Source organism: Lagenorhynchus albirostris, chromosome 1, assembly GCF_949774975.1.
Source record: "Lagenorhynchus albirostris chromosome 1, mLagAlb1.1, whole genome shotgun sequence".
Classification (NCBI taxonomy): Eukaryota; Metazoa; Chordata; class Mammalia; order Artiodactyla; family Delphinidae; genus Lagenorhynchus; species Lagenorhynchus albirostris.
In genome coordinates, this window is record NC_083095.1 from 147,930,076 (window position 1) to 147,954,724 (window position 24,649).

At 40.8% G+C, this 24,649-nt stretch overlaps 1 long non-coding RNA gene across 1 annotated transcript; it reads left to right on the forward strand.

The window, feature by feature from the left end:
* Nucleotides 1–90: 90 nt before the first annotated feature.
* LOC132532245 (uncharacterized) lies at nucleotides 91–21,520 on the forward strand. Its single transcript, XR_009544355.1, has 3 exons — nucleotides 91–145; nucleotides 6,476–6,607; nucleotides 21,363–21,520. It is a non-coding gene; the product is annotated as an uncharacterized LOC132532245 (long non-coding RNA).
* The last annotated feature ends 3,129 nt before the right edge of the window (nucleotides 21,521–24,649 follow it).

Sequence of the window (24,649 nt, forward strand, 5' to 3'; positions counted from 1 at the left end):
GGGCAGGGCTGGTGGAGCTATTCAGTCAGTCCCCAGGAGGTTCAACACTTGCAGCAATTTGTAGTGAAATTACCAGCTGAACTTGATTTAGATCCTGGCTGGAGCCTTCCCTGAAGGGTGTGGTGTGAAAGCCCAGCAGTTTGCTGTGAGTAAAAGTCTTACAGTGGTTGACTGGACTGAGGATCAGGTTGGGGAAGACAGAAGGGGATGGAGTTTGTACCAGCAAGGCTGTCAGCCCCTAGATGCTGTGCTCGGGGGTCACTCTAGCTCTTTTTTCAGTCCCTAGAAATATAATGCTGTTCATTCCATAAAACTAGGATAGGCACAGGCTGACTGGCTTGCAGAATAGTGCAAAAGCTTCTTGTTTAGGTTAGGGGACCATCTTACAGGTCAAATTTACACGGGGGGGGGGGGGTCAGCTTTCTTTCCCTGGGGGATGGAGGAATGGAATCTGCATCTCAATTGAGCTCTGGATCCTCCCCTAGATTTAAGTCACTCCTAAAATAGGAATTAACGCTCACACTTCATGCTTGTAATTGTGTAGTTACCGGAGATGAAATGCTATCTCAAGTACTATTGAAGCCGAATATGGCCTCTGTGCCCTGTCGACTAAAAAAATATATTCACAATCTAAAAATTGATAGTTATGTTTTATTCCGTGGGAAATTTTAGGACTTCAAGCTTGGGAGGCAGCACCACAAGTAACTCTGAGAGAGCTGCTCTGAGGAGGTGAGGGGGGAGCCAGGATATATAGGAGTTTTGCAACAAAGGACAGGTAGTCTGAACATCAAAAGATTATTGTCAGTTAAAGAAATCCAGATATCTCAAGTTAAGGAATTTAGTGCTTTTCTATGTATGGGAAGAGGCAAGAGACTGGGCTCACTGAAATCATTCCTTTGATATGCATCTCAGCTACCTGGGGCCAGTATCCCGTGTTTTCACATCCTGAGTTTCCTCAGGGCTCACCGCAGGGAGTGGCTGCAGTCTGATGGCTGCTAGATGGCAGGTGTTCTTTTCCTTCCTGAGTTCCCTCAGGGCTCACCAGCTCACCAAGGGCTGTGGCTGCAATCATTGGTGACTGTGACATCCTTTGTTGACTGATATGGCAGGCAGTATTCCATTTATCAACCCCAACACGGAGTTAAATCTTGGAGACAGAGTTTTGGGTAAAGTAGAAAAGAATAGCTTTATTGCTTTGCCAGGCAAAGGGGGCCACACTGGGATAATGCCCTCAAAACTGTGTGTCCCAACCTGGAGGATGCAGTGAGGAGTTTTATAGTAATGGTTCAAAGAGGGCGTGATCAGCTTGTGGACACTCTTCTGATTGGTTCGTGGTGAGGTAAGTGGGAGTGAGCATTATCAACCTTTTGGTTCCAACAAGTCTGGGGTCTACCTGCTTGCAGGCAGCATACAGTTAACTTCTCCCACCTGGCGGGGGATTCAGGCTCTGCAAAACAGCTCAAAGATATTGTTATGTGTATCCCTTGAGGGGGAACCAGGACCCTGCCCTAAGGCTGCACTATTGTTTCTTGACTATTCCTCTCTTGTCTCTCCATTCCCTCCCTTCCCTAATTAGCAACTGTTTGAACCTGCCCCTTGGAACTCTGGGAAGGTCTCGGAGGCTGAATGAAGCCTGTTTCCTGTAATAAAGAAATGGGGGACACAGAAAGGCTTTTGTACCCAGGAGCCCCATGGGGTCCTGCTTGGTATCACTATCTCATTTAATATTTATAGTTAACCTGGGTCTGATGCATGTAAGTCTCATGTGACAAAAGAGAAAAAAAAAAAAGCATTTGGGCTAGCACAGTAATGGATGGCATTACAATCAGTGCTGAGGGCTTTGTCTAGTATGTTTATCAATACCCCCTAGAAAATATTTCATGTCAGATCTTTTAAGAATTTATGCTCAGGAAAAAATCCACGAAAAAGCATCTTTCCTTCCTTGGGAGTCAGAGTCCCTGTGTCTGATTAAGTGGTCATGCAGCTCATCATGCTTCCCTTTTCCCCCAGGCTGCCAGGAAGACCAGAGCAACAATTAGTGGGCAGTTATTGTAATTAGCCCACATGCTTAGCATTGTTTCTTTCTCCTTTCTTTTAGTTGCTCTGTTTTCTCTGTGTAACCTGTTTATATAGAGATACCTCAGAGTCCTTGAGAACTGGAGGTCAGCTGTGAATAAATGCTTGACTATAATAAAAAACAAAGAAACAGAACCATGTAAGTGGCAGAGCCTGGACTGGGCAGATCTCCTGATTCCAAAAGCAGCACATTTTCCACATCACCATACTGCTCATTCTGGCAGTTCTGGTGTGATTCTGCTAGAAGATGTAAGGTTGGATCTTAACAAACGGCACCGCGAAACAGAGGAAAGCTTCAAGTGAGCTTTATTAGGGAGCGCTCCCGGGTGAGGTTCACTGGTCCGAGAGAAAGGGGCCAGAGAAGTCGCACCCGGGCGAGGGTTGGGCAAGATTTTATAGGTGAAGAAGGGAAAGGGGTGTGGTGAATCTGGGAGGGCGCAGGGTATTCCTTATTTGGTGGTCTTTTCGGGTATCCTGGGGGACCGTTAGTCCCGCCCCTCGAAAGGCGGGAAGGCTGGGCCAGGTGCAAAGTACCCAGGTCAGTTCCTGGAACTGGGTGGTCCAGAGAGTTTCGGCCTGATTCAACCTGTGAATCTGATTGTGTTCCCCTGCCTCAGGCCAGTTGGCCTTACAGAAGATGACCCAGGAACTAGGCACATTTTGGTTCCTAAGGGATGGGGTGACAGAGGCCGGGGGACACCATGGTAGCACGGCTGTGCCTTCACTTGCCTGGACAGCAGGGAGCTCAAGCCTTATCAGAGCAGGATGGTCTGGCAGTTGCTGGCTACATGCCATTGATTTTCCCTCTCAAGAACAACCCAGCAGTCTTTCCCTGAGGGGGAAAATTTAATTACAAGAAATTAACAAACATTTGGAAAAAAAAGGTAGAGCAGTTATTCTTCAATTAGAGAAAAGCTGGCTTTAATCACCTTCCTGCCAGATGTCCTCTTGGGGGGCAGGCGCTTGTGCAAATGAATACTGGAGCGGGGAATTAGAAAAGGAGCTTAGGGTCTGGGTGTCTCTCCCACTTGTACTGGCTACCATGTTAAATCCCAGATTCAAGGCTTACTTAGCTATTTTCAGATCTCTTAATCTTCCTTCCGTAAATATGATGTTGCTTCAAGTCTGCTGGAGCCAGGGAGCTTCAGCAGAGCCAATTCTTTGGTCTGTGGCCACCCTGGGCCAGAACAACAGGAGTGCCCAACAGTCTTCTGCTGGAAAATTCCATACTCCTCACACCCACCTCCTAGGAAAGAATCCTGTGTGTGTGTGTTTGAGAGTGTGTTTGCACATGTGTGTGAGTGAGCATGTGTGTGTGTGATGGTGTGTGTGAGTGCATGAAGGTGGGTGCATGTTCATATGTGTGTGCATGATGAGGAAATGTGTGTGTGGTGGATCTGTCAATGTGTGTGTGTGTGTGTGTGTGTGAGAGAGTGAGTCTGTGATTGTGTTGATAAATGGAATATTTATAAATGGAATGGAATATTTATAAATGGAATATTTCCTTCCATATCAATAAACAAAGGATATCACAGTCACCAATGATTGCAGCCCCCCAGCGTGAGCTGATGAGCCCTGAGGAAACTCAGGGCGGAAAAGAATACCTGCCATCTAGCAGCCATCAGACTGCAGCCACTCCCTGCGGTGAGCCCTGAGGAAACTCAGCATGTGAAAACACAGGATACTGGCCCCAGATAGCTGAGGTGCATATCAAAGGAATGATTTCATTGAGCCCAGGCTCTTGCATCTTCCCATACATAGAAAAGCATTAAATTCCTTAACTTGAGATACTTGATTTTCTTTAATTAACAATAATCTTTTGATGCTCCCAATTACCTGTCCTTTGTTGCAAAACTCCTATATATCCTGGCTCCCCCCTCACCTCCTCAGAGTAGCAGTTTCTCAGAGCTATCTGAAACACTGTCTCCCGGGCTGCAGTCTTCATTTTGCCCCAAATAAAACTTAACTCGCAACTCTCAGGTTGTGGATTCTTTTTAAGTCATCAGTATCTATGAGTGTGTGAGCTTGCACGTACATATGTGTTTGTGTATGTGTGCCTGTGAATTGCATGAGTGTGAATATGTGTGTGAGTCTGTATGAGTGTGTTTTTGAGTGAGTTTTTGAATGAACGTGGATGTGAGTGCGTGTGTCAGCATGTGTCTGTGTGTTTGCTGGAGTCCCTCCAGCTGCATTAATGGGAGGCATGCAGGGAAGAGAGAGCACCGGAACAGTCAGAGTGCTTGACCTTGCCCTGCACTGACGGACAAGAAAGCGTGGAGCTCAAACAATTGACCTTGAAGGAGATGCCTTCCCATCTCCCTCACACACCCAACTGCCCTTAAATAAATAAGGGAAGGCGGACAGACACAGTTCCCTAGAAAATAAGATAATGACATAATCTTCCCAGTAAGCTTACTACACTGGACTCCACAGCTAGTCAGGCACATGGAATAGCCCACAGCCAGGTTCCTGATGAATTCTTGACCGCCCCAGCTTGTTCTGAATTTCATGAATGGGATTCAGGAGCTGGAGTCATTTTAGGGAGCAGCAGGACCAATGACGTCATCTTAGCTGTTAAAGAGTAAAGTCCATGGGGCTTCCCTGGTGGCGCAGTGGTTGAGAGTCCGCCTGCCGATGCAGGGGACATGGGTTCGTGCCCCGGTCCGGGAAGATCCCACATGCCGCGGAGCGGCTGGGCCCGTGAGCCATGGCCGCTGAGCCTGCGCGTCCGGAGCCTGTGCTCCGCAACGGGAGAGGTCACAGTGAGAGGCCCGCGTACCGCAAAAAAAAAAAAAAAAAAGAGTAAAGTCCATGAGAGGGATCTTGTTTCCCTTATATTCTGAGGACACAGAATGAATCCAGGGCAGAGCTGGGGCCAAGCTCCAAGTTCTTGGTGTACATGCAGAATGTGACTTATCCTGGTTTCCTCAGAGATGCTGCCGTCTCACACCTTGTCCTGCCTTCATGCTAATCCCTTCCCTGCCAGCCCTTCATGTGCCGTCTAGCTCATGGCTAGATTATTTACATGGTGTTATGATCGTTCTCCTTTTTTACCTCATTCTATCCATCACTGCCTTCATCAACCTTAAAATTGCCTTGAATGTGTTACTCCCTTGTTGAGAGATATTCAGTGGCTCCCTATTACCTAGATAATAAAATCCAAGATATTTAATTTGCATCCAAGATCCATGGTAGTCTAATTTCTACCTTCCTTATTTCCTATGTACCTTTTCCTTGATAAAAAATGGTTTACTAATTGCATTGCTAATGTACTCTATTTATTCTCTCTTTCATGCAACAAATACATATTGAGTACTTTCCAAGTCTCAGTCAGTGTGCTAGACACTGTAATAATAACATATACTTAATAAGTACCTACCGTGTGCCAGGCACACTTCTAAATTCTGTAGATGAAACAATGTACAGGCTTCTGCATGTACAACTGCAGGGGGAGCCATGTACATAGAGGACAATAGATGGTGACTTTTGGGTTTTGCAACACATTAGCCCTACGTGTAACCTTCACAACAACCTTAAAAGAGAAGTGGTTATATTTAACCCACTTTACAGTTGAAGGAAATAAGCCACGTCGATATTAAAAGATAAATCCATTATAGAGTAAGTTTCAGTGCGGGCGTTGAAACCTGAGGCTTGGCTTCAGAACCCTTATGCCTGACCTCTACTCCACCATCCCTCCAAATATATATTATCTCATTAAATACTCACAACAATGCAACGAGGCAGCTGCATCATCATTATATGGGTAAAAAAATACAAGGCCACAAAAGTTAAATGATTTGCCAGATATGTTTCTAGCCCAGATTTGAACCCAGGTTATGTCAGTATTCTAAAGCCAAGATAGAATTATTCTAATTGTAATTAGTGTTTGTTCTGGCAAAAACACTAAGTTTGGATCCCAGAGGACATGGGCTAAGATCTTGCCACTGTCCAGCACTGGTGTTCATTCTTTTTGCAACTTAGTTCCCTCATTATAAATATAATGGGATTTGACTACACCAGCACTTCTTCTCAACCTTGGATGTGCTAGAGAAGGACTTGGGGAGTTTCAAAAAATATGCCTATCTAGGATTAATGTTTTTCTATATTTCCCCAGGGATTTGAATGTATAATCAGGGTTGAGGATCTTAGATGTGCCATAACCACCACCTTGGGAGACTGACTTCTGTTGCTTCTCCCACTTCAATGTCTTTTCATTCTTCCTCAAGGCAATGTGTGGCTTCTGCTTGAAAGACATTGTTCTTGGACACTACGTTAGGCAGGATAGGCTAGGTTGTGCTGCAATAACAAATGACCCTGAAATTTATCTTACGTATTATTTCTCACTCATTATTGCTTGGCTGAAGTTTTAGTCCATGTTGTTTTCATTCCTGGGCCCCAGCTGACATAACAGCATCTATCTGGAAGATCACCAACAGATAGAAAAGAAAATGACAAACCATGTGCATGGAAAAGTGGAGAAACTCTGAGGGTGATGACTACTGGTGATGACTAGAATAGTCAATGTTGTTTGGTAAGTAGTGAAACCACAGACTGGAACTCAGTTCATCCTGATCTCAGAGCTTGAAAATATTACCCCTACCTTCAACAAAAGCTGTTCCAAGCGTACAGCTGTTCCACAGGAATCCTGTGGGATGCTGAGGGGCTCCAGCCTCTGTTATTTTGATTCAGTGGGACTGAGCAAAGGCCCAGAAATCTACATTTTATTTTTTAAAATTAATTTTTATTGGAGTATATAGTTGATTTACAATGTTGTGTTAGTTTCTGCTATACAGTAAAGTGAATCAGTTTTATATATATATATATATATATATATATATATATATATATATATACTCTTCTTTTAGATTTTATTCCCATATAGGTCATTACAGAATATTGAGTTACAGTAGGTTCTTATTAGTTATCTATTTTGTATATAGTAGTGTGTATATGTCAATCCCAGTCTCCTAATTTGTCCCTCCCCACTTTCCCCATTGGTAACCATAAGTTTGTTTTCTACATCTGTGACTCTATTTCTGTTTTGTAAATAGGTTCATTTGTACCATTTTTATTAGATTCCACTTATAACCAGTATCATATGATATTTGTCTTTGACTTCACTCAGTATGACAATCTCTAGGTCCGTCCATATTGATGTAAATGGCATGATTTCATTCTTTTTTATGGCTGCATAATATTCCATTGTATATATGTACCATATCTTTAAAAGCCTTTCCCCACTCCAGGTGATTCTGATGCAAGTGATTTGAGGACTGCATTTTGAAAAAATTGTGTTACTTCCTTTAAAGAAAAAGGGAATGGCATTTCTCCTAAGTACTTGGCCTATTTGTCTGCTTATCTAGTCAAATTTCCATTGACATATTATAAGTTCCCACTTTTTTCCTTTTCAACTTTTCTTATTCTTGTTGGTGAGGATGTTTTTGTGGGTGGATAATCAAATTATAGATCTGTTAATTCTAGAGTCTAGAATTCTAGGGTCTAACCCCTTTTCATGAACTTCTCAGTTCTGTACTAGATCCAATCTCCTTGATCCCCCTCTCACATCCCTTCTCCAAACTGCATGTATAGTCCAGCCCACTGGATGCAGCTAAGTAGACAGGGAAAGCCCCAGGACATGGGAGCACATAAAGGAAACCTCCCCTTCTTTTTGTCTTTGGATAAATGGAATTCTCTCCCAGACAGCTGAAACCCTCATATCTGTTTCCCAGGAAAGGGGATTTCTGTCCACAATTGTGCTTCCCATGATCTACATGATCTGCTCCCTGGCACCGTCCCAAGGTCATTTTCTAGCATCCTGCCCCCCATTTGCTAAGATGACTGCAACGGCCCTCTTTCTGTATATATTGCAATACATCTAAAGAATTCTCTGTCAGTTTATTGAAAAGACCTTCCCATGCATCAAGTGATCTTTGTTCCTTAAGTGAGAGGGGGCATGGGAGAGTGGAAGTTCTTGGGCTTTTAAAGCATATGATGGCTGCTAACAACAGAGCTGTGAAGTGAGCCTGCCTGGGTGAGAACCCTAGCTTTACTATGCAGTAGCCATAGCAACTTAGATAAATTACTTAGCCTTATGGGGTCTCATTTTTGTCACCCATAAAATGCAGATAATGATAGGACAGTTCCAAGCATTACATGACAACACAGGTAAATATTAGCTGCTATATTCGAAGCCAGGCAGACTTGGATTAAAGCTCTCCCTCTGCCGTGTGCTTGAAGTTAACCTCAGAAGTCTCAGATTCCTCGTCGATAAAATAAATGGAAAATTGTCTACCTCTTAGGGCATGATGTGGAGAGAGTACAAATGCTGATGTTTAGAAAATTCCCAGATCATTTCCTGGCACATAGGAAATGCTTCAGAAAGTTAGTTCAGGAGCCTGCATTGCTGACAAACTCAAGGCCTGTTGCCTCCTACAACCTCAGATGCCCAATATAACTAGACTGACTGCTAGAGAGAACGTGGTGGGGTACAGGGAAGGCATGCAAAATTTTCACCTACCACACTGACTGTGGAGGTGCCAGGAAAATTTTGCACATGCTGTAATCAATACGAAGGCTTTTCTCATGGGGGAGGATAGATTGGGAGTTTGGGATTGACATGTACGCACTGCTATATTTAAAATAGATACCCAGCAAGGACCTACTGTATAGCACAGGGAACTCTGCTTAACATTCTGTAATAACCTAAATGGGAAAAGAATTTGAAAAAGAATATATATGTATGTATGTATGTATAACTGAATCACTTTGCTGGACACCTGAAACTAACACAACATTGTTAATCAACTATACTCCAATATAAAATTTTTTAAAAAATCAGAAAACTGCTTACAATATCTTTCAGGAAAATGACCCTCCACTGTGCCTGTCATCCACTCATATTCTTAACAAGGTTGCAAGGGCATGGTGTATGTGTGGCTCTCACCCCAGATCATGGTTTCTGGCTGAGTCTATTGACTATGCCCGCAGAATCCTTCTTAACACGGCGCTGCATGACAGAGCACTGATTAATTAGTATTTGCAAGCACGCTGAAACCCATTTGCTCTTTCTCCAAGAAGAGATCCCTGAGCTGAACTCAGGCTTAATTCGATCCAACACACACCTTGCCCTGAGATTCCCATCTTAGAGCCCTGACTCTGGGCTTTTGTTGGCTTCACCTTTGTCATGTCTATAGTGATTTTATTACATCATTGTTAACTTCAAATCAGCCAAAACAACTCAGCAGGTCCAAGTGAGCCAGAGGTATAGTTTCCCCCTTTATCTTCTTCAAAACTTTGTCTAAGAACAGCAACAGGGGGCAAAAAACAAAAAAACAAAACAAAAAACCAATCAGAAACAAATCCCTGGGAAGCCCTGGAGCCTTCATCCCCATTTATTTTACTGCCTGGATATAATTTGAGGAGATGCACTAAAAATGAACAGATTGGAACGAGTGTTTCAGTCCTCCAGGCATGAGACAAACTCTCCAGGAAAGTGATCTTTAAAATATTTGGAATTGACCATGTTATTTTAAACCCTCATAGGGATGGTTCTTTTTTTTTTTTTTGCGGTACACGGGCCTCTCACTGTTGTGGCCTCTCCCGTTGCAGAGCACAGGCTCCAGGCGCGCAGGCTCAGTGGCCATGGCTCACAGGCCCAGCCACTCCGCGGCATGTGGGATCCTCCCGGACTGGGACACGAACCCGTGTCCCCTGCATCGGCAGGCAGACTCTCAACCACCGTGCCACAAGGGAAGCCCGACCATGTTGTTTTAAACCCTTATAGCAATGGTGCTTGTCTTCATCCTTGGATAGAAAACTGCCCACTGAAGTACAGTGGGCAGAAAGTCCCTCTTTTCTGTTTCCACCCACACAGCAGAAGCCCCACGGCAGAGGCATCTCTGTCGCCTGTGTGTGCCATTTCTGGGCTTGGTGCTTTCATGTCTTCAAGCCATTTTTCTGACTGGTCAAGGCTGATTCAGAGGACCCAGTTCCTGACCACCGAGGATGCCCCATGCCAAGCCAGAAAATGTCTCCCTCTGCCCTTGACAAGGGAGTCTGAAAGTTTTGTAAGAAAAATATCCCAGCAACATTCCAGCTTTGTCAGCTCATGCTGCTGCCTCCTGCTGCCCTTGAAGTTTCAACTGGACCCAGGATTCCTTTTTACTTCCTGTTCTGAGCCATTGTCCGGTGCTCATTACCCACCAGCTGTGGCCCAGCTGTTAAATTCCACATCAAAGGTGGCATCATGCACTTGGCGTGTGAGCTGATTTCCCTTCTGCCTCTTACCGTGGTGCATTAAGCCTTCTGGGTCTTTATTTTAAAGCAGCTCTATAAATGTCAAATACTATTAACTGTCCAAGTGAGAGGTGGGAAAGCCAAAGGGCTTGGGAAGACTGAAGAATGGAATAAAACCTTAAAAATATTTTTCCCCCACCCCTGTTCTTTCCTTTTCTGGCTGCCACTTTAATTTGGATACCCAGATTAGCAATCAAAGCATTGCAATGACCATCCCCATAAATATGTTAGTTGATACAAATCTGAAACATTAACCAAGAAGAAAACCAAGATTATTATTATTATTGCTCACATTAGCAATGATTTTGGCATATAAGATAGAAACGTAGGCAAATGTGGCTTATTATATTTAAAGAGCTTTCAGTCTAATAAGATGAAAAACGAAATCCTCAGTATATGTGGTGTCCATGTGACCACGAGTAGTTCTGCTTTCTCTGAGGTGGCAAAGTATGCCAGTGCATGGATATCCCGTCTTGATCGACATCAGAGCTGTTTTTACAATAATCTTTTAGCTTCTTGCCTTTAGTCTCACCCCTTCTGATACATCCTCTCACTTCCAAGTGATATCCTTTAAATGAAAGTCATATTAGGTCATTTTCTTGTTATTTTTGTCAACATCCTTAGAGGAGGTGGAAGAAAGAGCAAAGGCAACTCACTCAAGTGTAAGCAAAATCTTCCTGAATTCACCTTTCAATAGCTAAAAATTCCTTAAAAGAAAAAAAAAGCTGTGTTAATTTATCTACAAATGGTAGATAATTCAATAGTAGATTGAATGACACAGACAGATAAAAATGTTTGTCTCAAGAGTAGAAAACTTTCAAGAATATATTGATATAATGACTCTTTCCTAAATAAGACTTTTGACTTTTGGAAAAGGTTTTGTGAGTGTGCATGCCTTCCACCAACTAATTTCATTCATTAATAGCCAATATGTCAAACTTAGAAGAATTTATTTATTTTCTTGGTGTTTTGCCTTCTTTGGAATGTAAATATTCAATAACCAAACCCGAGGGAGTATTAATAAATGAATACTGAAAGCTTTCAAAGCTTTCAAAGAGCAAGTGAAAGCTTTCAAAGTGTAAGATGTCACACGTGCACTGGGTTATTTATGTTATTTAGCTGAGTATTAAAACCCATTGGAGCTTTTCCCTTTAATTGATCTCAGCTAAAATCCTGGGGATATCTGGCTGGATTCCAAGCCCGCTGGATTAATTTTAGCAGGGCCAGACTTTTCCCAAAGGGAATGCTTGCTGGTAAGCTAAGATTTATTTACCTCATACGAATTTCTAAACACATTTTCAAAATTGATTTCAATAAATGCCATACTTTGAGGTACTATCTAGGTACGATTTATAGTTAAACAAAGGCTTATACTACATAGACTTACTATATTGTATGAGTTTTCTATTGCTGATGTAACAAATTACCACAATTTTAGTGGCTTAAAAAAACAAGTAGGGGCTTCCCTGGTGGCGCAGTGGTGAAGAATCCTGCTACTGCAGGGGACACGAGTTCGAGCCCTGGTCTGGGAAGATCTCACATGTAGCGGAGCAACTAAGCCCGTATGCCACAACTACTGAGCCTGCGCTCTAGAGCCTGCGAGCCACAACTACTGAAGCCCCCACGCCTAGAGCCCATGCTCTGCAACAAGAGAAGCCACGGCAATGAGAAGCCCATGCACCACAACGAAGAGTAACCCCTGCTCGCTGCAACTAGACAAAGCCCGCACGCAACAATGAAGACCCAATGGAAAAAAAAGGTAGGAATTTATTATCTTACAGTTCTGGAGGTCAGAAGTTCCAAATGGGTTTCACTGGGCTAAAATTAAGGTGTCAGCAGGGTTGTGTTGCTTTTTGAGACTCTAGAGGAGAATTCCTTCCCTTGCCTTATCTGGCTTTAAGAAACTTTCTGCATTCCTTGGCTCCTGGCCTCATTCCTCCATCTTCAAAGCCAGCAATGTTGGGCGGAGTCCTTTTTCCTACTGCCATCTCTCTGGTTCTTACTTCTGATTCTTTCTTCCACTTTTAAGGACCCTTGTGATTATATTGGATTTACCTGGATAATCCAGGATAATCTCTCTATATTAAGGTCAGCTAATTAGGAATCTTATATCCATTTGCAACATTAAATCCCCTTTGTCATGTAAGGGAACATGTTCACAGGATCCAGCCATGTGGACAGCTTTCAGGGGCCAATATTCTTCCTACCATCCCTATTAGTAGGCATTGAGGTTTCAAGTCAACCAGTTGGGGAAAAATATCAATCCTTAGTGAAATTCAGCAAAGACTGAAGAATAGGTCTTGAAGTGGATTAAAACAGAATAAGTGTTTGGCATGCTCTGTGAAATCTCAGATCCCAGTGTGGGAGCTGTGCTGTTGATTGTTTGAGAACAAGCATCTACTCAGTACCAGACACTGTTGAATCTGTGTGTAATTTAAAAACAAATAGGAAAGTCCCTGCCTGCCTTCAGGGAGCTTGCCAATGGGAGGGAGGGACAAGCATGTCAACAACATATAAAAGGCAAAAGATGCTGACTACTGTGGTCCAAAGCAAGGACTGCTTCATCTCGGTGATGGAATTTGAAAAGCTCCTCACACTAAGGGCATGAATGGGGCTGAATATTTATCAATGAATGAATGAATAAACACATGAATGGAGAGACATTCATGTTGAGGGAATTCTAAGAGCAAAAATTATTAGGCAGGAGAGGATTCAGATTTTGTGGGGTCTGAAACTTATACAATCTTGGGGACCCTTCTTAAGAAGAATATAACATCATGAATGCAAAATTAAGCCAAAAAGTAAATATTATTTAGGAAGAGAAAATGTTAGAAAAAATTGGAAAGCACCATCAGCATCACAAAATCTGGAATTATAATATAGTATTAATTAGCCAACTAACAACTGAACTTCTCTAATACATTTTCCCTTTGTTTTTGGCTACATGTCTTTCATCACTACTTCATATGACAATGACTTTACTATATTACGTTTAAAAAATGAGGTATAACTGACATATAACATTATATCAATTTCAGGTGTATATCATGATGATTCGATATATGTATACATTGAGAATTGATCACCACAATAAGTCAGATGCTTTTTCTGTATTTATTGAGATGACCATAGGATTTTTATCCTTCATTTTGTTAATGAGGTATATCACACTGATTGATTTGCATATTTGAACCATCCTTGCATTCTTGGAATAAATTCCACTTGATCATGGTGTATGATCATTTTAATGTATTATTGAATTTGGGTTGCTAATATTTTGTTGAGGATTTTTACATCTAAGTTCATCAGGAATATTGTCTTGTAATTTTCTTTTCTTGTGGCATCCTTGTCTGTTTTGGGTATCAGGGTAATGCTGGGCTTGTAAAATGAGTTTAGAAGCATTCCCTCTTCTTCTGTTTTTTGGAAGAGTTTGAGAAGGGTTGATACTAATTCTTGTTTGAATGTTTGGTAGAATTCACTAGTGAAGACATCTGGTCCTGGACAAGTATATTTTGGGAGGTTTTTGATTACTGATTCAGTCTACTTACTTGTAACTGGCCTGTTAATATTTTCTATTTCTTTTTTTTAGGCCGTGCCCCACAGCTTGCGGGATCTTAGTTCCTCCACAGGGCATGGAACCTGTGCCCCCTGCAGTGGAAATGTGGAGTCCTAACCACTGGATGGCCAGGGAATTCTCAAGATTTTCTATTTCTTCATGGTTCAGTTTTGATAGGTTGTATGTTTCTAGGAATTTATCCATTTCTTCTAGGTTGTCAAATTTGTTGGCATATAGTTAGTTGTTCATAGTAGTCTCTTATGATACTTTGTATTTCTGTGGTATCAGTTCTAATGTTTCCTCTTTCATTTCTTATTTTATTTGAGTCCTCTTTCTTTTTTTCTTGGTGAGTCTAGTTAAAGGCTTTTCAGTTTTATTTTTCAAAAAATAGCTCTTATTTTCATTGATCTTTTCTATTTTCTTTTTAGTTCCTATTTCATTTATTTCTGCTCTCATCTTTGTTATTTCATTACATCTAACTTAGGGCTTCATTTGTTCTTCTGTTTCTAGGTCCTTGAGGCATAAAGTTAGGTTGTTTATATGATTTTTTAAATTTGTTTGTTTTCAGAGTTTGGTATTTATTACTATGAACTTCCCTCTTAGAACTGCTTTTGCTGCATCCCATAAATTTTGGTATGTTGTATTTCCATTTCTGTTTGTCTGAAGGATACAGCCCCACAAACAAACTTGTCTGTAACCTAAAGCTAAATAATTGTTTTTCTTGTCTGTATTTGCCTCTTTCTTATTGTCATCTTATTCACCAGAACTTAATGTAAGTAGATTTCTTAGAATTGAGATATTTATTGGTTTTGTATTTGTCATCCTTAGAAATGTTAATTAAATATTTTATATTGGTAATATAAATGTATGTACAATGTGTGCATGTATGTATTTTAGGGTGTGAAAGGGCTGTGCTTTGTATATGAAAGTTTGTATATGAAAGTTTCTTTGTATATGAAAGTTTCTGTGTCATCATGCTAAATATGTCCATTTAGAGAAAAAAAAACCCTAACAAACCTCTTTATAATATTTTGCCTTATTTTTTTGCTGCATATTCTTTCACTGCTTCTTCATATTACAATGGTTTTATTATATTACTTTAATAAAAGTATTTGAAAGAATTTTTTTTCTACATGGTTGATACTTTTTCTTTATATTTCTTAGAATTGGGATGTAAAAAACATGTGATTTCCCACACAGATATAGTCTTTGTTTGTATTAGTACCACAAGATATTATACTCAGAATAGGGGAATTTTGTTAAATCATATTTTGTGTAACTCCCATAAAAGAGAGAAGTATAGTGAACGTTTATAATTATATTTTATACTTTATACTTATATATTATACTTTATAAAGTGTATTTTATACACTTTATTATTATATGTACTTCTGATAATAGAGAACCACCCAATTTTGACTGGATATTAGTGAGAAAAAAATCTTCCACTTAAAATTTTACATGTTTGAATGAGAGCATTTTCCACAGACTATTCTGGCTATTCTGGTTTTGTGTGGTTTATACCTTGTTTCTCCTGCATGGTCCATATGCTGCCAGGTCCCAGAGTATATGTTATTATTGTAACATAGCTGCTGTCTTTATGTCTTGACACTATATGAGCTGTTATAGTGGGTAATATAAAAAACTTGGGAGCTGTTCTTAGGCTGAGATAGCTATAAGTAACTAATCTATATATAATATTGGTTGCAAAGCACATAAATATTTTCCAATGATCCAAAATTACAAGTATTCTCAACTCAAATATGCCTTAGCCAGATCCTCCACATGCCCATGGCTACTCCAATGCCACCAACACTAGATGAAATGTAATGGATAAGAAATAAGAATAAAAAGATGTTATCTGTTGCTGCAAAACATATCACCCCCAAAACTTAGTGGCTTGAAACAAACATTATCATTTATTATGTCATGGTTTCTGTGGGTCAAGAATTCAAACAAAGCACAGAAGTGATGGCTTATCTCTGCTCCATGATGTCAAGGTTTCAGCTGAAAGATTTAAGAATTGGGCTGGAGAATCAACTTCCATGTTGGCTCATTCACATGGGGGGCAATTTGGTGCCAACAAATTGGTTTCTCTACACATGGGTCTCTAAACAGGGCTGCCTGAGTGTCATTATATTGTGGCTGGTTTCCCTCTGAGCAATCCAAGAGTACAAGGTAGAAGCAACAATGTCTTTTATGACTTGCTCTCAGAAGTCACACCCATCCATTTATGAATGCAAATGTAGACTCTTATTCATTATAAAAAAGACCACATGGGAATAAATACCAAGAGATAAGGATCATTGATGTTATGCAGTCAATGTTTGTGTTTTCCCAAATTGCTATGTTGAAGTTTTAACCTCCGTGGGATGGTACAGTATTAGGAGATTGGGCCTTTGGGAGGTGACTCGGTTTGGATGAAGTCATAAGAATGGGGCCATGATGGGATTAGTGTCCTTACAAGAAGAGGAAGAGAGACCAGAGCTCTCTCTCTTTCCACCATGTGAGAAGGTGGCTATCTGCAAGCCAGATCTCCCTAGGTACTGAATCTGGTTGGCACCTTGATCCTAGGCTTTCCAGCCCTGAGAACTATGAGAAATAAATGTTGTTTAAGCCACTTGGTCTTTTGAATTTTGTTATAGCAGCTGGAGGTGACTAAGACATTTGGGAACCACCTTGGAAGCTGGCCAACAAAGGATATGTGATAATTGTAAACAACTAAAATTAAATTTTCTCATGTTGACATACTCAAACAATTATATGACCATGTGACCACATTGTTATGGTTTCTACCAGAGCTTTAGAAGGGGGAACTAAGAAAATGAATCATAAGGTTTATTTGTTTCTTTTCTGAAAGTTTGGCCTTGTTCTGCTATTCAGATCAATTCCCTCAAAATTCTCACTCCTTGAATAGAATTTCTCACATACAGCAAACTCTATTTTTATTTCTACCACAAGCCTGAGATGCAGGGAAGTTCAGGGTTAATATTAATAATGAGATGCCATAAATTGGTTTACACCATTGAGGTCAATTTTAAAAGAATACCACAGGTAGCCTGAAAGGAGAAAAGATGTTGGAAGATGGTGGCCTAGAGTTTGAGGCTGGGTGACTGGAAGTCCAAAAGGGCAGTCCAATTTGTGACTGTGAACCTCAGATCTTGTTTTGAACATTATGGCACATGTTGCTAATTATCCTCTAGAATCCATTCTCTTGATCTTGCTTTTAGAATGGAAGACTTACCCTATAAACTACCTGCCACTTTTATCAAAGCACTTGGCTTTTTGGCTACAGATACAACATTGCACCGCTCCCTTGCAGATAGGTGTTTGCTTAAGTTCTAGCCAAAGGAACATGAGGAGAAGTGATGTGTGTAACATGATGTCATTTCCTTTAAGGAATGTTTGCTAGTTCTCCACTTCCTTTCTTTTTTCCTTTCTTTCTTCCTTTGGGGAAGGAATGGAGAGAGTCACCTTGGATTCTGGTATGGAAGCCACATGTTGAGGATAAAAGAACCACCCTCTCAGCTCTAGAACTCTCACCTCTGGACTGTTTTGTGAGCAAGAGAGAGAAAACTACCTTCTGGTTTATTTAACCCATGGAAATTTGAAGTTTCTTTGTTACAGCTCTTTAGACTGACCCTTCAAATAGTAAAATAACAAGTTAAAGTCTCATTACCCTTCACAGAAACATTTTTTTCTTCATTGACCAGATACTTGATGGAAAAAGACCCAAAACCCATGTTGGAATAATACACAAATCTCCTCTGTATTCCCATGCTCTGGCCTGGCCTTGTAGAAGTAGTCTTTTCTCAGCAGCATCCTCTGAATGTGAAAAGACTATAAGAGTGATTATTTCACTCCTGATGTCTCCTCTCTGCAGATATGTGATTGAATGCTTTGCCTGTGAAATTCTCATGGTGGGCATTTTTGCTATTTTCTCCTGCTCACCTGATTTTTTTTTGGATGGGTCAAACCTTGTAGTGGAAGCAAACCTGTCAGCGTGTGTGGGTGACAAGAGTGAGGTGAGAAGTGGATGTATGGTCTGAGGTTACAGGAAATGGTTGTTTATGTAGCCTTATTAGTACTCAAGGGATTGCAACATGAGTGTTAAATTCAAATGTTCTGACTCACTATTCCCTTGAGAGAAAGACTTCAGAAAACACAGGTGTGCGGTCTACTGAGCTGGTGGTTTCCTTTACAGTTCATCCCTGTAGAAATAAACTTTGACATTCTACCCCAGGGGTTGCAAAGTTTTGCCTCCCAAAGAGACCCCTGGGGTGATGTGTATTTTAGAAACCTCAGACGTGAACTTGTATTTAGGCGGGACTTACCTTGAGAGACACCACTCTTTCCTGGTTTTCCTTCTTCCTCACTGGATGGTGCTTCCTGGCCTTCACTTTGACTCCTTCTTTTCTTCTGACTATGAATGCTGACTTCTGAATCAGCCTTCATCCTCAACTATAAACTGGGCCCCATGGCTTTAAATATCATCTAGGTTTCAATGACTTCCATATTTCCACCCCTGACCTCTCCCTGGAATCCCAGAATTATACATTCCAAGTGCTAACAAGGCTTTCTTCTTGTCTAATAGGCATCTCAAACCTAACATGACAAAACAAAAAGAAAAATAATAAAACTCTCCCAATTTTGCTTCCTTCTTTCCCCAAACTGCTTCTCATTTTAGTTAAGGTAATGCTATAAAAACCCAATGATGGCTCAAACACAATAGAAGTGTGTTTCTCATTCATTTAGAGTTAAAATCAGGTGTTCCTGATCAGCAGTGGCTCATTTCTAGGTGGTGGTTCAGGTTTCTGAGTTCCAAATCTCATGGTTCTACCATCTTGAACATTTCGTTTCTGAGATCACCATGCCCATCCTTATTAAGGAGACGGAAGAAAAAAAAGCATGAGGACCATGCACGGAAGATGTCTATGGACAGTGCTAGAGGTGACATGGGTCAATTTTAACTACATTTTCTGGCTAAATTTTCAATGGAACTGCAAAAGAGTCTAGGGATGAAGAGAAAATTGCTTAGTTTGTGGCATATTTCACACTTTTGGCCAGAAAATACCCATTTCCTCCTTGTCCTCTTACACAAAGCACAGTTCAAAATCCAGGATCTCTAGCTGTTGTGCAAACCTCTTGGTCAGATCTGGTGGCGGGGGGGGGGACCTATCAACCACTGTTCCAGTCACGTGGCTCATCCAACTCTGGAAAATCCGCAATCTCTTAATTTTCTATTTACATGTTGGTCTCTGTTTGCGAACAGCCAATTCTCACCTGAGCTCATCTCTCCTTTTAATACTTCACTAAAGGCAGTCAATAGTAACCAATGCATACTAATGCTCTAAATTTTGCCAACCAATTGTCCCAGAGCTACAGGTCAGAAGGCCTTTTTACCAAATGTTTCACGATGCAGAGTGTGAATCTCCATCTTTCTTCTCTCTGCTATCAGGTTCCTCAGTGCCTGCCCATTATGCCAATACCACTTACCTTTTTTTTTTTCTTATGGTGACTCTCCCTCCTGGAATAATTTCTGTACTGTAGCAAGCACAGTAATGAAATGTAAAACATTTTGAAAATATTGGGCTTTTTTTCTATCATCTCAATAATTTTTTCTTCCTTCCACCCAGTACTTTCTCTGCTTCAAACTCTCCAGGAGATTCCTATTGGATTTAAAATAGACTCTATGATGAATTACAAAACTCTGTGTCATGTAGCTGTCATCTATGTTTTCAGCCTCCTCTGGCACCCCTCTTGTCCTATCCCCTATGCCACATTTACTTAGGACCATTTTCTGTTTTATGAACATGTCCAGCTCCTGTCTTTGTATTAGTTGATCCCCTTGCCTATGATGCCCTTCCTTCCTCCTCTCCTTCCTTCCTTCCTTCCTTCTTTCCTTCCTCCCCCCTGTTAAAATGTAAGATACTTGAGACCAAAAATTGATTCAGTTTTATTCAATGACTATTATATTCATAGACAAGAACAGTGCCTGAGTGATCATAATTGTCTAATACATATTTACTGAGTAAATGAATGAACTCTTCTTGAGGAATTGACAGTACTAAATTTTACAATGAATCCTAGAAGTCTAGAACTAGGAGAGACTTTATTGATAATTGAATATGTCCAATTTAATCGGTAAATAATTGAGTAATCAAGTTGCAAAATTGAGAATATTTGAAACATTGGCTTTTCTACCTATACATTCTGTGATTATATAACGTGATTTATTCCAAATATCCAACCAGTTATTCTCAGGGACCAAGAATTACCATATTATAATCCATTTGGAGTCAATGACCAAGTGACAATTGTCACTGTGTACCAGATTTTCTCTCTGCTAAAACTAATTAGTCAATGGGGTCAAAGATAAACTTTTCTAATGACATAGTAACTCTCAGGGGATTTCAATAAAGGTGAGAGAGAACATTTTTGCTGTTAAACTTTAAGCTCTGCGGCTAGTAAATCAGGAGTTGGCACACTGCAGCCCACGAACCAAATGTGGTCCATGCATTTTTGTAAGTAAAGCTTTATTGGAACAAAATAATACCTATTCATTTATGTATTGTCTATGGCTGCTTTATACTACAAAGGCAGAACTGAGTAGTTGCGTCAGAGACAGAATGTCCCTCAAAGCCTAAAATATTTACTTTTTTGGCCCTTAAATTTTTTGTCCACCCCTGTAAGTAAACTATTGTCCCTGCAACCTCCCTGCCCCAACCCTTATCCACACCCCACAAATCTATATCAAGTTATTAAAATATGGAACTTTCTCACTGAGAAATATAAAAAATACATGCTACCTTATCCAAAGGCAGAATTATGCTTCCTTTTAACCATAGTATCTAATGCAAAGCACTTTTTTTTTTTTTTTTTTTTTTTTTTTTTGCTGTACGCGGGCCTCTCACTGTTGTGGCCTCTCCCATTGCGGAGCACAGGCTCCGGACGCGCAGGATCAGCGGCCATGGCTCAGCGGCCATGGCGCATGGGCCCAGCCGCTCCGCGGCATGTGGGATCCTCCTGGACCGGGGCACGAACCCGCGTCCCCTGCATCGGCAGGCAGACTCTCAACCACTGCTGCCACCAGGGAAGCCGCGCAAAGCATATATTTTAGGAGGATTCTGACACATGAAGATGCTTCACAAGAAAATTTAAAAAATAACATTGAGACAACTAGAGATCCAATTATAGGTCATGGGGAACAGTCTGTTGGTTGTCCCCAATATTTATATTTCATTTTTTCTCTTTAGTAATTGGAACTTTTAGTTTTAGCTGGATAGGTAGCCATCCTGCTGAAACTGTGTTTTTCTAGCCTCTTTTGAAGCTTGGGACATATCCTTATGTTCTGGCCCATGATATTTGTGCAGAGGGAATGTGGGCAGTTCCTGGACCCTGACTTCCCTTTTCTCTCTCCACTTACCACTGACAGGGATGCAGATACAACGATGGAATTTGAAGGCACCAACTTAGACAATGAGATGGAAGCTTCTTGCTGAGGTTGGCAGAAGAACAGGAAAGGAAGGTGGGATCCTCACTACTGTGGGTCCATCATGTGGGTCTAGGACTGTTGACTAGTATGTCCTAAACTAGTACGGTGCTAAAAGAATAAATAATTATTTAGGCACTGTTATTTTCCAATCTTTGATACAATAGTTGAACTATATACTATTTGGGTAATAATTACAGTATTAAAAATTCTCATTCAATTATAAAACACCAAATAGCATGTAAAATGACTCCCTGTATCACTGAAACATCTTCTTACACATTTTATGAGAGAAAGCTAAGTTCAGAGAAAGAAGTGCGTAGAATACCACACAAACCAGATGGAACTTGAGACTGATTGCAAAGCAGAGTCTAGAACAGATGTATTGAAATCCTGACTGAAAGACTGAAGAAAATGAAAATTTGGGCAATTTGGTGTCTTTTAGGGTTTTGATTTTTTTTTTTTATTTTTTGGTCACTAGCCATTTAACAGTGATAACAAGTGCAAGACCAGTACCACTTATTGAGTATATACAATGGTATAAGGCTGTGTGAAAGACACTTTATAGTTAACATCTTTTTTAGTTTTCCAACATCTCACTTCTAAAATATAGAAATTGAGGCTATCAACATTTGCGTTGCCAGGGAAACACATTCACTGAGCAGCATGAGTGAGATTTATTTTCAGTCTTTGTTTGCTCCCAAGACTGTAATATTTGCAATCAATTGCACTTATCTCACATAGTCTTTCATGTCAACACTCCATAAAGTGTTTTTAAATCTCTTAGTTTTTCTTCGTAAGAAAATGCAACAGGGATCCCTGAGAAACAGTTTGAAGTTGGCCACCCTTACCCAACTCCTGTTTTCATGTTACATGGTCATTAAGCCCTGATTTCTTTTATTAGTATTAATTCAGAATTACCAGATTCTGAAAGAGATGAACACTCTAATCCCATGTGAGGATGGAAATTATAGTAATTAATCAAAAGTGGGAGGTAAATTTTTTTCCTAACCTTACAGATGGGGAAAGAAAAGAAAAGAGATGCTAAAAAACTTTCTCAAATTTACAAAGGAAGGACTGGTCAGAGCCCCTATTCAGATCAAAGTCAGTATGTTTCTGATGAAAAAATGCTACTTGGGTGGTCCCCAATGAACCAGACCTTCTGGTATTCACTCTCTTGTGTAGTTTCCTCCCACATTGACTGAGCTTGGCTGTGAATCTCGCTTTGGTGTAATGCCAGTATAAAGTAAGCTGAGGCTTGGTATGTGTTTGTGCAGTGGGTCCTGTCCTTTTGAATTGCTAGTTCTTGGGACACTCCCTCTCAGAACCCAGATGTCATTCTGAGGGAAGTCCAACTAGCCATGTGGAGAGACCATATGGAGGAAATTCCAAGCCCAAGCTGAATTCCAGGCCATTCTCCCAGGGGACAGCCAGCACCAACTTGCCAGCCATGGGCATGAGCAAGTATGATTGAAAGTAGATCTGCTGGCCAGAGCCACACTGTCCCATTGGATACTACAAGGAGCAAAGGCTGGAGCCCTAACCAAATCCCTGAATTGTCAGCAAATAAATGCTGTTTTTCTATGTTTAGATCTCTAAGTTTGGGGTGATTTGTTCTCCAGCAATAGATAACCAAACCTTTCTGATGACTTTTTCCACTATATTGCAAAGCCCTGGTTCACAGCCCTGGTTCACAGGCCAAGGTTTTCCATACCGATATCCCATCAACACCTTACCTTTATAGGTCTAGAAAAGCATTAAACTTGATAACATGCATTTTATGTGTTGTTTTATAGGAAAATAATGTAATTCACTCACTGACATTAAGATGTATTCCTGTCTCTCTCTATCACGATGGTAGGAAAAGGTCCCAGAGGTTCCCAAGGAGACAAGTGGGCACGAGGTTGAATCTGCCCTCCAATCTGGGGCTTTGGTCAAGTCACTGAACCTGTCCGATCATGCATTTCTAAACTGCAAAAGATGATCACTCTCAGCTTGTTAAGGAGGATCAACACAAATGTGTGTGGACGGTTCTAGCATCATATTTGTCCTATAGAAGGTCCTTAATATATGGTAGCTGCTATCGCCACTTTTAAGCTATAACTAGTATCTTATAGTTTACTGTCTGCAAAGATATGCTCTCCTAGAACTGACCAGCTGTTTAAGATCTACAGTTTATGCCACGGGGACAGGTTTATTGGTGTAAAGCTCTAGCTCTGATAACAAGAGACAAACGATGCAGCAGTTATTCTAGAAATAGGGACTAGAAGCCAGCCTGGCCAGTGTAACCTTCCTTAGCTTACCTGTTCTATGCAATGACCCCCTGCAACTTCAGAGCCTGGAAACATGAACGCCAAATTGGATACTTCTCTTAAAAAGCATTTTCCCCTCAATTACTCCTGCTCTGTCAATTCCATTCTGGCATAATTCAGCTCTCAAGATATGCAAATGATTTCCTCCTTCTTCTCCCTGAAGTGCTGTTGATAGACGGAAACTTTGGGAAGAAAATCCCCGAAGAGGTTTGACATCATTGAAGTGGATAAAGACATCACCGGAGAATGGTGCAGAATTTGTGCCGGGGACACCCAACAGCCTCAGGATGGTGCATGAAATCACCGGTGATTGTGAAGTGAGATTTTGTGATTCCCTTTGCCAAGTGCTCCTCTTTAAACTCTCCATATTTAAAGAATGCTCTTTCTCTTTACCAGGGAAGTTTAGGGAAAGAAGATACAGCAATGAATAATCAATGCACGCCTCACAGCATGGAATACTAGGAAATGATTGATGTGTGACAGCACTCACATGTCAGATTCCCCTCCATGACATTAACATGCAACCTGCAAAAGAAACCCGACTTAAGATGCTCACAGATCAGAGCACAAAGAAAAAAACATATGTACGATACTTTCTACAAAGAGGGGACTTTAGCTCAACTTCTATGGCAGGAAAGAAGAAAACAGGAAATCAAACATTAAATGTTGAAATGTTGGTGACAGCCTGAAGTGAGCAAAAAAATATATATATATCACATATGGAGAGCTTAGTCTAAGACCATTACTGGGCCTGGCTGCTCCTTCCTTCCGTCTCCCTCACCACTTTGGGACAGGTTTGAATCAAGGGGGTTCTACCTTCATTAGGTCAAACCTAGGAATATGTTGTAAAAGTGTTCATTGTTCTATGCTGGGCTTTGGAGTGAGCTAGACAACTTATTGGAAAGTTGGGACTGAAAT